The following is a 14,170-nucleotide window of genomic DNA, read 5'->3' as shown; positions in this document are numbered from 1 at the left end:
AAACTGTTAGTAAATCTTGTCCCAATTATTTATTTACGCCCATTCGCGCTAGTTCGTCTGCCTGTTCATTACCATGACAGTCCTTGTGTGCTGGTATATAACGCCATTTAACGTCTAAATTCTCAGTCATCGATTTTAATTTCTCGAATTCTCGTCTATTTATTACAGGTCGATTATTGCTTGCCAACCACCCACTGTCTTCCCAATTTCGTCGCCACTTTGTGTGGCCGTCAATAAGATAACAGGAGTGCGAATTGATGGTAAGTTTCTTGATACCAGCGTTCGTGGCCTGTTTGATAGCTATTAATGCAGCCTCAATTTCGGCAGAATTGTTTGTCTGCTCTTTGCTCGTTTTGAAACGTTTAGTGCCTGGCCATGTTTAAACCAAACGTGCACCACTGCTTTCGGCCCGACCTTACTGGCTCGAAGGCTGGACCCGTTGATAAGTCCCTTATCGTCCTCAAGAAATACATTTTATCGCTTGGTTCGTCCCATGATTCGGTAAGGCCCATAATAATAAGGATCGAATTTATTTTTTCTAACCTCCATTTGTACGTCTACAAGGTCGCCTACGTCAGCATCCAATGGTGTTACTTTAAGGTCGTAATACGCCTTAAACCGTAGCTTGGCTGCTATGAATTTTTTCGCGGCTAGTTTCCGTAAGTCTATTAATCGCGTGATAAGTTTCCTGAGATAGGCTCTATAAGATTCTAGTTTCTACTCGGGGCTGGGGGGGATGATGTCCTTGTCTGCCGACCGAAAACGAGCTCGCAAGGCGTGAAGTTTGTTGTTTCGTGGATCGATATATTATAAGCGAACAGCGCATATGGAAGGAGACGATCCTAGTCGTCATAATTGCCTTCATACTGCCTAATGTATGCCTCTAGGACCGCATGGCTCCTTTCTAGGGCCCCGTTTGTCTGTGGCCTATATCCCGAGGTTATGACTTGTTTAATTTTAAAGATTTTTTAGAGGTTCCGCATGAGCTTGCTGACGAACGCTTTGCCTCGGTCTGTTAAAATGCATCTTGGCGCTCTGTACACAAAGTACAGGTTCATTGCTAACGTCTGCACTATGGTAGCTGCATCTACGTTAGGTATCGCTACTCCAATGCAATATTTACTCAGGTTATCCTGTATTGTAAGGATGTGGCGATTCCCATCGGGCATGGTCCGTAAGGGATCCATCTTTTCAAGAGAAACCTTGTTGAAGGTATCCAAAGGTGTATTCGTGATAAACATCGGCTCGCGAGTACCTGCACGTAGGAGCTTCTGATCAGCGCAGTTCCGATACCTTGGGATATATTCAGTAACTTAATCCCGTAATTTTGGCCAGGTATACCGCTCCCTTATTGTACGATACGTTGTTTTTGACGCCTTTGTGTCATCCGAACAGACTATTGTGACACTTTGCGATAATTTCTGACCGAATGTCCTCCGGCGGAATCTCAATTTTGCCATAACAAACCGTGATTTTTATTTCCGTGTTTGCGAAGACGTTCACCAGCTTGTCGGTAAAGATGTTCCTCGTCAGGCTATCGCACATATCTCCATAGCGCGCTATTCGGAAATGTTTAACCTGGTCCCTTTTGAGAACCACTAATAAATTGCGCAAACTTAGTTTGAACTCTTTCGAGCTCATCAAATTGTCGGGTTTTGTGAATAACGGTATAAACTTTAAATCTCTCGCGAGGTGAGACTAGGACTTGGCCCTTTCTCGGCCGAGCGCTTCGTATCTCCTCCAGGTCGATAGCCCCAACAGCTATGAGCAACTTCGTTATGGGGCTTACTGGCTCATAATCCGCAGCTAAAAAATGTACAATATTGTCACGCGAGTGTGTGAGTGATTCGTGACTACTCTGTAGTACGGAGGCCTGCATTTCTAAGTCGGGAATATCGGTAGTCACGGAGTCATCAAAATTTTGGCTACCATTCCGATGATCGGCGACGTATCATAGTCATAATGGGAGTAGCGAAATACAATCGCTTGGTTGCTCACTTACACCTTCGCTTGCTGATACTTCCTATCCAACAGTATTATTCGATCCACCTGGTGAGGGCTCGCACGTAACTAGATAGTTGATAGGGCGTTGTGCGTGCTTTTGGACGGTACTTTAGAAAGGGGGTAGAAAACCTTAGTTTACGGGTTCTAGATGAGCCTGGCTTCGGTTCATTGTTGACCTCGTCGACGTTAGTTAGCTCCCCTGCTACACCGAAAGTTTCAATTTCCCCGTCTGATCGCGATTCGACATTCACCCCTTTTGTAGGCCCTGATATTAGAGGACTTCGGGAGATACAATGTCCTCCCGGGTCTGTGTCTATAAGCTCGGCGATCTCGCTGATTTTCCGCAATACGCGATCGATTCATCTTTCTCTGTCGTCGACAGTTTCCGGTTCGCCTGAATCCTCAGAACTATGGATTATTGGCAGTTCGTCAAACCCTTCTCGATCCCAGTGATAAGATTGATGTTCCGCCAGACTGTTCGAATTTGAAAAAGGAGTTTCGAAGATCGTTTTGTGTTGGTCTCTCGGCTAGGCTACTTTCTTCATCGGTGTCTACAGGGGGGGGGGGGCTTATATCAACCAAAATTTAGTTTGGGTTCCTTATCATTGTGCGATCTTCTGATGCGGCAGACGTTTCGGAATCGCCCCTTTTTGAGCCAGAAAGCCGAGTAGTAGGTACGCTTTTGGATGGTCTTCGGTATTTATGTGTGGTTGCTGGGATTTCCAGGCTCGGTAACATGCTGTAACGTCGCCGACGGACTGGAATGTCCGATTCTGAGTCAGCCGCATTAGTTACCTCGGATTCCGAATTAGAGGAATTCGAATCGGCCTCCTTATAATTTACCTCTCGCCGATTCTGAGCTCGTCGCACTCTTAGCCTTTTTTGCAATCGTGCTTCCTTCCAGGCTAGGTTCAAACGTCAGCTGGGTCTTGGAAGATTTGCGTTCCTCATCTTCGGGCTTCGTCTTTCATCAATCCCAACGTTTCATCTGCAGCAAGGTTGCTAGAAAATGTACGTGGAAGAGGACCTTGAACCCTGGCCTCTGCCGTTGCGGAGATTCTAGACGTTTCCCCAGTCTCCGGTTTTGTTTGAGTTTCTCCCTTGTTACTTGTTTATCGGATTTTCCAGAAGAACTGATAGGATATGCATTTAAACCTAAGGGACGAATATGCATAGGAAACGCATCCAGCGTCTCGCATATGTTTGCGACTGATGTCGATGAATCTTCGGAATCGCTTTCGCTCGAGTCACTTGCATTTGCTTCCTCAACAGGGTTTGACGATAAGGCCTCTCCCTACCTGTTAACCTTGCCGGGCTCGCACTCATAAACACAAAAGTATTCTTGTAGCTTGAGCAACCAGTTAGTAAGTCTACTCTCTTGGCCGTTCATGGAGCTTACCCAGCGCAGAGGCTCATGGTCACAGGCGAGAATAAACTTCCGTCCATAAAGGTGGCTTAGTATAGTTCCGTTCATGTATAGTCAGGGCTCTGGAGAAATATGCTATGGGTAGGTCTATCCCATCTACTTCTTGCGTGATTGTAGCGCTGACAGCAATGAAATGTTTTTTTTACGTAAGTCGAACAGGGGCTATGTTATCTTACCAAATTCTTAACGAAACGTATGTAATAACCGGCTACTCCCAGAAACGCCCTAACGTACGAGGAATAGAAAAATCTCTGATGGCTGTTAATTTTCTAGGATCGTGTACTTCGAGTGTATCAGAAAATACTAGTAATGTCGTCAAGGTGAACCTGTAATTCCGTACCCTGTAGGCTGGAGAGTACTCGACCCATCAGGCGCTGAAAGGTGGCAGGGGCATTTTTTATTCCTATTGGCATCCTCTTACACTGGAAGTGCCCATACCGTGTCGAGAATGCTGGTTTGGGTTGGTCCTCGAAAGCAGTTTCCACTTGATGAAATCCTGAGACCAGGTCAAAAACAGAAAAGTATTGGGTAATCTCTAGCCGGTCTAGAATATCGCTTATACTTGGGAGGGGGTAAGAGTGTTTTCGTTCAAGGCGCGGAAATTAATTACCGTTCGCTATCTTTTGTTCCCATATTTATCGGGTTTCTTTGGGATGATCAACAAAAGCGAGTTATACGGCGATATTGATTTGACGATAAGATCGTCATTGATCATTTTTCTTACCAATTCTTCTGCGATATTCTTGTTTTTCTGCGGCTGCCGATACAGTTTATGCTTAACAGGCTTATTCGAACGGAATCAATTCTTGCGGAAGAATGTTAATGTCCACATCAGATTGTGTAGTATTGATCGCCAACACATGGCATTGGCCGTATTTACTACGAACTGCCACATTCCCTATAAAAAATCCCGGTTTCGTATCCAGCAACGGGAGGTACCCTTCTGTAAAATTTGCATCCGATATCGGTATTGTTGTACATTTCCTAGTTGTGGCCCGGATTGTTAAAATCCTGGGAACAGGCTTTACTTCTGGTTATCAACACATTATAGAAAAATGAGATGTTTGACCTTTCTTGTCTGAGATATGCGCGTCCCAGAATTCCCTCTACTGAGATCGGGAATTGCGCTCGCACTACATGAAAGAGCACTTTTTGGTCAAATATCTCTAGTACCGTAGTACCCAGGGTATAAATTCGAATTAGAGATACCCCTGTTATGTACGAGATATTCTCTTCACGTATTGGTGTGTCAGATGAAAGTACAGATACTTTTATAATATTTAGATCGGCACCCGTGTCGATAAAAAGCCGTGCACTCTTATCAAGGATACCTATGACATCCAGTTTTACAACTGGAACTTCACTTATGGCTCCGCTCACTTTTTATATTTCGATTGTCCGAGGAATCGAACTGTCTATTGACGCTCCGACTCCTTGGAACCCGTCGGTGCGTCGGTCCGATTGATTCCGACAGAGTTTAAATTACTCCGCGGGGCGTAGCCTGGTGACGGAGAACGTAGGGAGTTTCGGTCTGATGAGAATGGACTATAACCCTGGGTATAGTGTGAACATAGATTTAAGGGAACCGACGCTTAATCTTTCTTCTGATATCCTTGGTTGGAGTGCCCTGTCCCTTGGGGAGGGGACGACGCACGCGAGTGAGGCAGGTTAGCCATTTGTGAGTAGACCTGCATATGAGCGGGTGGATATACACACTGGGGCGTCGAATACACGTGATAATATGGGTTTCCTGATGAGGAATTCCGCAGAATACCTGAGACCGGTAATTCATTTCTTCATAATCGTGCTTATTCGGCCTGTTGATAATCTGTTGGCGGGTCTGGCAGGTAATATTGCTCCGATTGGTCCGGTGTCGGCTCCTTCGGATGATGCTTGGCTCGGTATGATGCGTGATTCTTGTTGACCGACCTAAAATAGCCGTAATTAAGGCAGATTCACGCACTGGCGTAATGTACGTTGCCGCGTTAACTATATCCTGAATTAAGTCGCGAACAGAGATAATTCTTCCATCATAAACAGGAATGTGGCTGACCGCTTGTTGAATTGCCAGCGTATCTGCAATTGATTGCGCCATCCGCATCGCAACATTATCTGAATTAGGGGCTGCACTTTGTCGGGAGTCACGTACGCTTGGTTGGAAACCTAAATTAAGACGCGAGCTATACATTTCCGTGACCGTTGACGCGTCCAGATTTGTTGGACTATTATGAACAGCTTTATTTTGGTCAGTTCGGTGTGTGCCGTCCTCATTTTCGTCCACCATGACGTTTTTATCTATTTTACTTTTTTCTTTACTTCCGGGCGACTTCAATAGTAACCGGCTGGGAATGAAGAAGCAAGTAATTAGATGCCTAGTCTCTCTAAGGCCGCCGTTCCTAATGTTCCCTCAACTACCGGTTGTAATAACGTGGTTCGAGCCGAAATAACCTCACAAACGATTACCTCACCATTCAAGCGTAATTCGATCATTCATACGGTTTTGATGTGTCTCGATTTGATGAGCAACTACCGCATGTTTCGTAAACTGAGTTACCAGCTCGCTTTCTGGAATGAAACTTAAGGAAGAGTCTCAACGAAAAGTTACGCGCACATTGTCCTTGCGAAACGATGTGGAATAAATTATCATACCGGTAATTCTCCTATTAAAATATAGGAACTTGGGCTTGTGACACAGAGGAGGCATTTTGTGCTTGTTAATTTTTCTCCTTTATTTAGCCTTCCCGAGTTTCTGAACCGAGAACGGTAATAACAAATCATATAATTTATCACTCTACGAACGACTACTACATGCACACGTTCTTCCAGGTTATTTAATATTATTTCAAAGATGCGTGAAAACTCCGCGTTGGCATTTATGATTTTCTTAGAGTGTTCGGAGTTTGCCTGGTCTCATCCATTGTCATTCTCAGTCGTCAGAAACTCAAGATTCGAGCGCGCAATTGCTAGTTTTACTCTTTTGTGAACCCCTTTTCCCCTGCATCGCCTATTCCGATTCTTAGCAAGAAGCGTACGTCGGATAAACACCATCTCTCTTTTTTGCCCTTTTTTATTAAACCAATAAAAAATATAAAAATTTATATCGGAAAAACAGGAGTAAATTATCAGCCGATTTTAGGCGTGGAATTGATCCTGCGTTTCTGAAATCCTTAGTTCAACTGTTCTTTGATTAGATATTTTTCACTTTCAAGCTTCCTCTGCACATAATAACTCTAAGGACAACAGAATCTCTTCGAAACTCTGGGGTGCGCTTTTTTCCACTTCACTTTGCACTGCACTTTTTTCAATATCCTGCTTACGGGCAATGGCGCGCTCGATATTTTTCACAAATACTCACCAGAAAACGGATATCAATAATAAAAATTAACAATTATGACATTGTGGAGATTAGATATCGTTGCACACTTAACACTTCAAGGTTACCAATGAATGTCTGTCTACAATTTTAGCTATTCATTGCGTGTTTTATAAACTTTCAACTGAAATAATAAAAAATTTGAAATTCGAAGTGTTAGATTCTTGACGCCATTTTCTCTGCCACGGCGGCAAGAACGATGAAAAACTCGGAGAACATTACCCTGCCAAAGCGGCACAGATCTTGTTCTCGTCGAGAATTGTTACGAACGAATGTAATCGAACAAATAACATCTATCCGATTATTCCCATTCGCCACAAAGTAGCGAAATTATTTGCGTCTTATTGAGCGAGGTAGAGAGTTGGTCTTCGCCCTTATCTATTCAAGGGGCATCCACTGCTGTCCAGAGCCGCTACATAACTGGCGGTTGTGTGAAAAGGATTAAAAGTAAACACGAGGAGAGTGTTCACATTAAACTGGCATATTTTATTTTGATTTATTTCCTAGCGTCTACGATGAATTAGAGAGAAGAGCGCGAGTCCGCTTTTTGAAAAAACCAAAAAAAAAATATCAAAATTGTTTCAGGAACAAGCACACTAACCAACCGAGCCTTTGGAATGGCTCGAAGCTGATTTTTATCGTTTACTTTGTTTTTTGTTACTCTTCAGAAGTTCTACCAAATTAGCGTTAATCGGAAGTTTTAGTGTATTTATGAATTTAACAGTCTCACGTAAGAAAAATCAATATAACAATCAACTCAGCCTCTGAAATGGCTCGAAGTTGCTTTTTATCGTCCACTTTGTTTTCTATTACTCTTCAGAACTTCTACTTAATTAGCGTTAATAAGAAGTTTTAATGTATTTAACAGTCTCATGCCAGAAAAATAAATATACTAGCTAACTGGGCCTCTGGAATGGCTCGAAGTTGACTTATTTAATTATTACCTTTCTATTCTGTTTTAATGGTTTTTGAGTTTACGTCGGACGCAAGTCGGAATGAGAAGGAAGAAGTAAGAAAATGTAAGCCGGAGCTTAGTGAGCTTCCTCGGTTGCGATTTCGGCTCCTTAATTAGGAAGGGGAAATCGCTTTGACCGCGTCGCAGCCAGAGAATACCCTCCGCCGTTGACACCCGCAGGTGCATCTTTCTCGCGAGGTTTTACTCCGCCCGTTCAAAGCGACACCTAGAGTGCATCGTGCGCGGATGGTGGTCCACGGTTGTCGACTTCCCACGGTGTGGAAATGTTTCGTTGTTAACGGTGTCAACTAAGAATTTCTATACGATGAACCTTTTTATGCTGCTTTTTAAATTTGCAAGAACTGTTAATTATTTAAACAAGTTTAAGGGCATGCTCTTTGGTGACCACATGATCAAAACAGACCCCGGTTATGAACATTTTTTTTGTGTATACCATGTCCGAAGTCAATGGTATATCGCCCTCAAAATTTGGAATTGAGAAAATGAGACAATATATTGTGTTTGTATATTTATTTTGAGTAATAATTTCGAAAAAAAAATTACTTGAGAGAAAATAAATATGCAAAACTATTTTCATTTTTTTGGTGCTCACTGTGTCCACACGGACTGAGATATCGTGTTTAAAATTTCACAGATTAATTAAAAAGTCTATAGAACGTTCGGATACATCAATATGTTTATAATTTCAAAGAAAGTTTATTTATAATTTGGTAAAATAGGTTATTAACATTCGAGTTGTAGCACTTTCTTGATTTGATGCATTTAGATCATTTTTTATTTGATGCATTTCAGATTTTTTGATTTGCGTATATTAAGCACTGGCACAAATTTGGAACTAAACCTTATAAAAATTTAAAAACATTAATATAAACAATAAAATTTGCACATTCGTTGCAAATCAACAAATAAGTTATCTGCACATGCGTAACCTGTCATTATTTTTGGAGCATTTTTTAACAATTTCTAGCGGAAAAAAAAGAAACTTTGAACGTCGATAAAGTCGACATCACATAACTAAGTTCGTTCATGAAATTTTTGTGTAGAATGATTTTCATTTTTTGGTCCTTACTACGTCCACGCGGATTGAGCTATCGTGTTTAGGATTTATAAACTTATATAGAAGTCCAAAGTTTGTGTCGGTGTTGAATATACGCAAATCAGAACATCTGAAATGCATCAAACCAAATATCTGCAAAGTACTACAACTCGAATGGTCATATCTTATTTTCTCAATTTATAAATACACTTTCCTTAAAATTATAAACATATTGATGTATAGAAGCGTTCTTTAGTGCATTTTATTCAATCTGTCAAATTTTCAACGCGATATCTCAATCCGTGTGGACACAGTGAACATCAAAAGAAATGTTCATAACCGGGGACTGGATCGGTCACGTGGTCCCCGGAGAGCATGCCCTTAATTAAAAAATTAGGAGTTTGCCCTTTCTTCTACAAGTCAATTTCTTTACGTATACAAGTAAGAATGTCTATATGAAGACTCTTTTATGGTGCTTTGTAAATTTACAAGAACTATTAATTATTTAAAGAATTTCAATTAAAAAACTAAGAGTGTAACTGTTTTGCTACAAGTCAATTTTTTTACGGAGTCAACTAAGAATGTCTATAAGATGACTCTTTTTTATTTTGCTTTGAAAATTTACAAGAACTATTCATTACTTCAAGAATTTCAATTCCTAAACCAAGAGTTTAACCGTTTTGCTAAATGTCAATTTGTTTACCGAGTCCACTAAGAATGTCTATTGGATGATTCTTTTCTATGTTGCTTTGTAAATTGACAAGAACTGTTGATTATTCAAACAATTTTAATTAAAAAATTAGAAGTTTGCCCTTTTTCTACGAGTCAATTTCTTTACGGAGATAAGTAAGAATGTCTATACGATGACTCTTTTTTGTATGTTGCTTTGGATATTTACAAGTTGCATTAGTTATTTAAAAAATTTTAATTAAAAAATTAAGAGTGAACTTGTTTTTATGATTCAATTTATTTACGAAGGCAACTGAGAATGTCTATCGGATTACTCTTTTCTATGTTGCTTTTTAAATGTACAAGAACTGTTGATTATTTAAACAATTTTAATTTAAAAATTAGGAGTATTCCCTTTTTTTACAAGTAAATTTGTTTATGGAGTTAAGTAAGAATGGCTATCAAACGACTCTTGTCTATCTTTCTTTGCAAATTTAAAGCAATTGTTAATTATTTGAAGAATTTTAATTTAAAAATTAAGAGGTTAACCGTTTTCCTACGAGTTAATTTTCAATTGCAAAATTAAGAGTTTAACCTTTTTTCTACCAGTGAATTTTTTCACGGATTCAACTAAAAATATCTATCGGATTACTCGTTTCTATGTTGCTTTTCAAATTTACAAGAACTTTTTATTTTTTAAACAATTCTAATAAAAAATTAGGAGTTTGCCCTTTTTCTACAAGTAAATTTGTTTACGGAGTTAACTAATCATGTCTATCCGATGACTCTGTTCTATGTTGCTTTGAAAATTTACGAGAACTATTAATTATTTAAAGAATTTCAATTTATAAACTAAGAGTTTAACTGTTTTGCTAGAAGTCAATTTGTTGACGGAGTCAACAAAAATGTCTTTTGGGTCACTCTTTTCTATGTTGTTTTTCAAATTTACAAGAACTGTTAATTATTCAAACAATTTTAATTAAAAAATTAAAAGTTTGGCCTTTATCCCACGAGTCAATTTGTTTTCGAAATCAACTAAGAAGGCCCATTCATTGACTTTTTTATGTTGCTAAGTAAATTTTTAAGAACTATTAATTATTGAAACAATAATATATTTTCTGTTGCAATATACTTCTCAATATATTTTACTGTGATTAATCATTCAGTGGAACATATAACCAGTACTGTTATTATTACCTATTTTTATATGATTTTTTATGTTTAAAACTCCGCTGAAACAGAGCTCTCTCAACTTCACATTCTATGCGAATTTCAAATTGTTTCTTTTACTAACGTGAGTCTAAAATCACTATATGAATATTAGTACAATTCAATTTCAATGCGGTTATATACGAGTATAGTTGAATTACTCGCAGTTGCCTAAACATTTGGCCAGATAAGCGGAAAACTGCAGAACACCACCTCCCGAGTTTAGCCGGCGTCTCAAAATTCGAGTACACAACCCGGTCGTACGTCGTAGGTGGTCACCAATCGAAGTGCTAGGGGCACTCGAAATGGCTTGACACTTGGACTCTTCTCGATTCGAGATCATTTACTATGTACTTCTGTGAAAATTTGTACGCGCCGACATTTTAGATGTTTTTTGCAAACTTGCATAAAAATGTTTAGTGTTGCGCAAAAATGTATTCCACATCTCGAGAGGGTAGCCGTGTGAAGACGTGTAAAAATAAAAGTTATTAAGGCGAAACGGTAGGTTTGGCTAAGTACGGCAATGACTGCAGTGACATCTATAAGAAAATCGGAAATACAGTCTAGTGCCCCCTGGCAAGTATGAAGACAACCTCATACCCGAAAATTGGTAGGATTCGGTTGGTAAAATCTTTGACCTGTTAGAAAGAGAAACTTAGCAACGAGAGAGACAGACAATATTCAACCATTTTTATCAAACCATGTTTCTCGGCTTACCTGCTCAGCGGAACGGAAATATAGCATGTTGACAAATATCTCGTCTACACAATATGCGCGTGAAATATCAAATAATATATTCTCATCCAATAAGAAAAAAAATTAAATTAATAAAATTGTGTTTATAAATTTTCTAGGCGCCCACAAAATCTGATTTTATGAACAAAATACGTTTTTTTGGTCATTTTTCAATTTATCACGGTGAAAAATCGTAAAGCTAATATCTAAAATATTTGAAAGTTTCATATTGGTTTTATGTAAAATTTCACTTTATCGGTTTTAATCAAATCTCCACGTTTTGAGACCCACAGAGTCAGAAAAAACGATTTTTACGAAGGTGTTTTTCTGTCTGTACTCTGTATTCTGTAGGCACGATGGCTTTCGAAAAATTATTCAGATTGGATTCTGCTTTGCCACACTTTTTTTAAACCTAAAAATAAAGAACAAGTTCGTAAACCAGGAATTTTGGATCAAAATTCAAAAAGTGAGGGCGTTTTCAAATATTTTGAAACCACATTTTTTCAAGATTTGAAAATTCTATGAACGGTTATTCATAGTACTCAGAAACCCAAATAATTTATTTTAATGACTTTTTTCTATAAAAAGAAAATGATCCAATTTAGAGCATTTTCAAAATTCAAAAAAACAAACTAAAATGAACATTTCAAGCCAAACAACGCATGATATGAAAAAAAGTCAAGAGAATAAAAATGTTCATTTTTGAAAGCCCTACAAGATGATCATAACAACTTTGTTAATTTGGTCGAAAAGTTGAAAATTCAAAATTTGATCGTACCGAAAATGTTTGAAACCACATTTTTTTCAAGATTTCCAAATTCTATGTACGGTTATTCATTGTATTCGGAAATTCAAATAATTTATCTTTATGACTTTTTTCTATAAACAGAAAATTATCAAAGTTAGATCATTTTCAAAATCCAAAAAAACGAACTAAACTGAACATTTCAAGCCAAACAATGCATGATATGAAAAAAAGTCAAGAGAAGAAAAATGTTCATTTTTGAAAGCCCTACAAGATGATCATAACGACTTTTTTAATTTTGTCGAAAAGTTGAATATTTCAAATTTTATCTTACCAGAAATAATGAAAAATCCAAAAATTCCATTTTTTGTTCAAACTGTGCAAGATACGCATAAAATTAATAAGCTACAATTGCGCGCCCTGGAAAGAACTACAAATTTTTAATGAATCACTTTTCGATAGTTCGCGTAGTTTTTTTATTATAGTCGTAAAAAACAACATTAAAAATTTAAAAATTAAACATTTTTGGACTAACGACATAAGATACGAAAAACAAATGAGACAAAACTTGTTTATCCAAAAAAGAGCTATAATTTTTTATAGGACACGTAGTTTTTGCTTTAGGCTTAAAAATAACATTTAAAATAAACATATTGCATTTTTTTGAAAAAACGACATAAGTACGAACTAAAATTAACAGACAAAAGTTGTTCGCCTAAAAAGATCTATAAATTTATTATTAATCAGTTTTTGAAAGGACGAGTAGATTTTTTCAATCGTAAAAAATAAGATTAAGAATAAAAAAAATAAAATTTTTGGAAAAAGGACAGAAAAGACGAAAGAGGACTTAGGACCCTATATAGGTTCCTGTGTTAGAATCTATGAAGATGCGCAGTAGTTTTTATTTAATCGTAAAAAACCAAATCAAAAATAAAAAAATTATAAAAACAAGGAATAATAATATTTAGGGCTTCTTTTAAAGCTTTAAACAAGTAAATTTCAAATTTTAAGCTATGATATCGGAAGCAGCGGTGATTATGAGTCCTAATAGCAGCAATGGGAGCGGGGGCGAGAACGGTTACCTCTTTCGATGATATTGATCCCTTCGAAATTTTTTTGCTCACTTTTCCCGACAGTATACTAGGCCTTCGGGTGGCTGTAACGTCACTGTAATGCAGGTTCTCAATGAGGAAAATTTTAAAAATAAAAATAAAATTATAAAATAAAATTAATGCAATGCACATTGAGCTATCTTTTTATTTTATGAAAAATATATTCTGCTTGATAATTTGAATAAGAGTAATTACAAACATATCCTTAAGAACCTATAAAAAACCATAATTACAAAAATAAATTTTTTATTTTCAAACGCAGTGAATAAGACAGTTAAGAATAAATATAACATAATTTTGAAATGTCTATAACTCGGATTAATTTGTACTTTATTCCCTAAGCACTAGAAAATTGTGATGGAATTTACTTTACACGTAGAGGTTAAAAAATTTTCATCTTTTTACTTTCTCATTTAGGGGTTAAATCTACTATGTCAAGATTCTTTTTGGTAATGTTAACCACATTCTATTGAAGCAGACTGGGAAAATATGGCGCTCCCGCAAAAAACATTTTTTATTATTGCTTGCGATGAGCATGCGATAACTCCGGGAACGATTGTCTGCAATTCAAAATCCAAAAGTACAAGTATTAGAGTTGCTACAGGTCTGATGATTCCGGAAAAGTAGGGAATGTCAGGGAAAGCATAATAGAGTTCGGGCATTTTCGATAAAGTGAAATTCTTTGTATTATTATAATTAAAAATCGCAACTATTTAGTTGACAATTAATCTGTCTTAAGGATTCGAATTATTTGGTTGAAAATCTTTTTTATTTCGCTGAATTTAACTATTTTTTGTATAAAATTTTGAATTGCAGACAATCGTTCCAGGAGTTATCATGCTCATCGCAAGCAATAATAAAAAACGTGTTTTGCGGGAACGCCAT

The sequence above is a fragment of the Belonocnema kinseyi genome, chromosome 9 (assembly GCF_010883055.1).
Source record: "Belonocnema kinseyi isolate 2016_QV_RU_SX_M_011 chromosome 9, B_treatae_v1, whole genome shotgun sequence".
NCBI lineage: Eukaryota > Metazoa > Arthropoda > Insecta > Hymenoptera > Cynipidae > Belonocnema > Belonocnema kinseyi.
The sequence above is the reverse complement of the archived record's forward strand: the minus strand, read 5'-3'. Positions refer to the sequence as shown.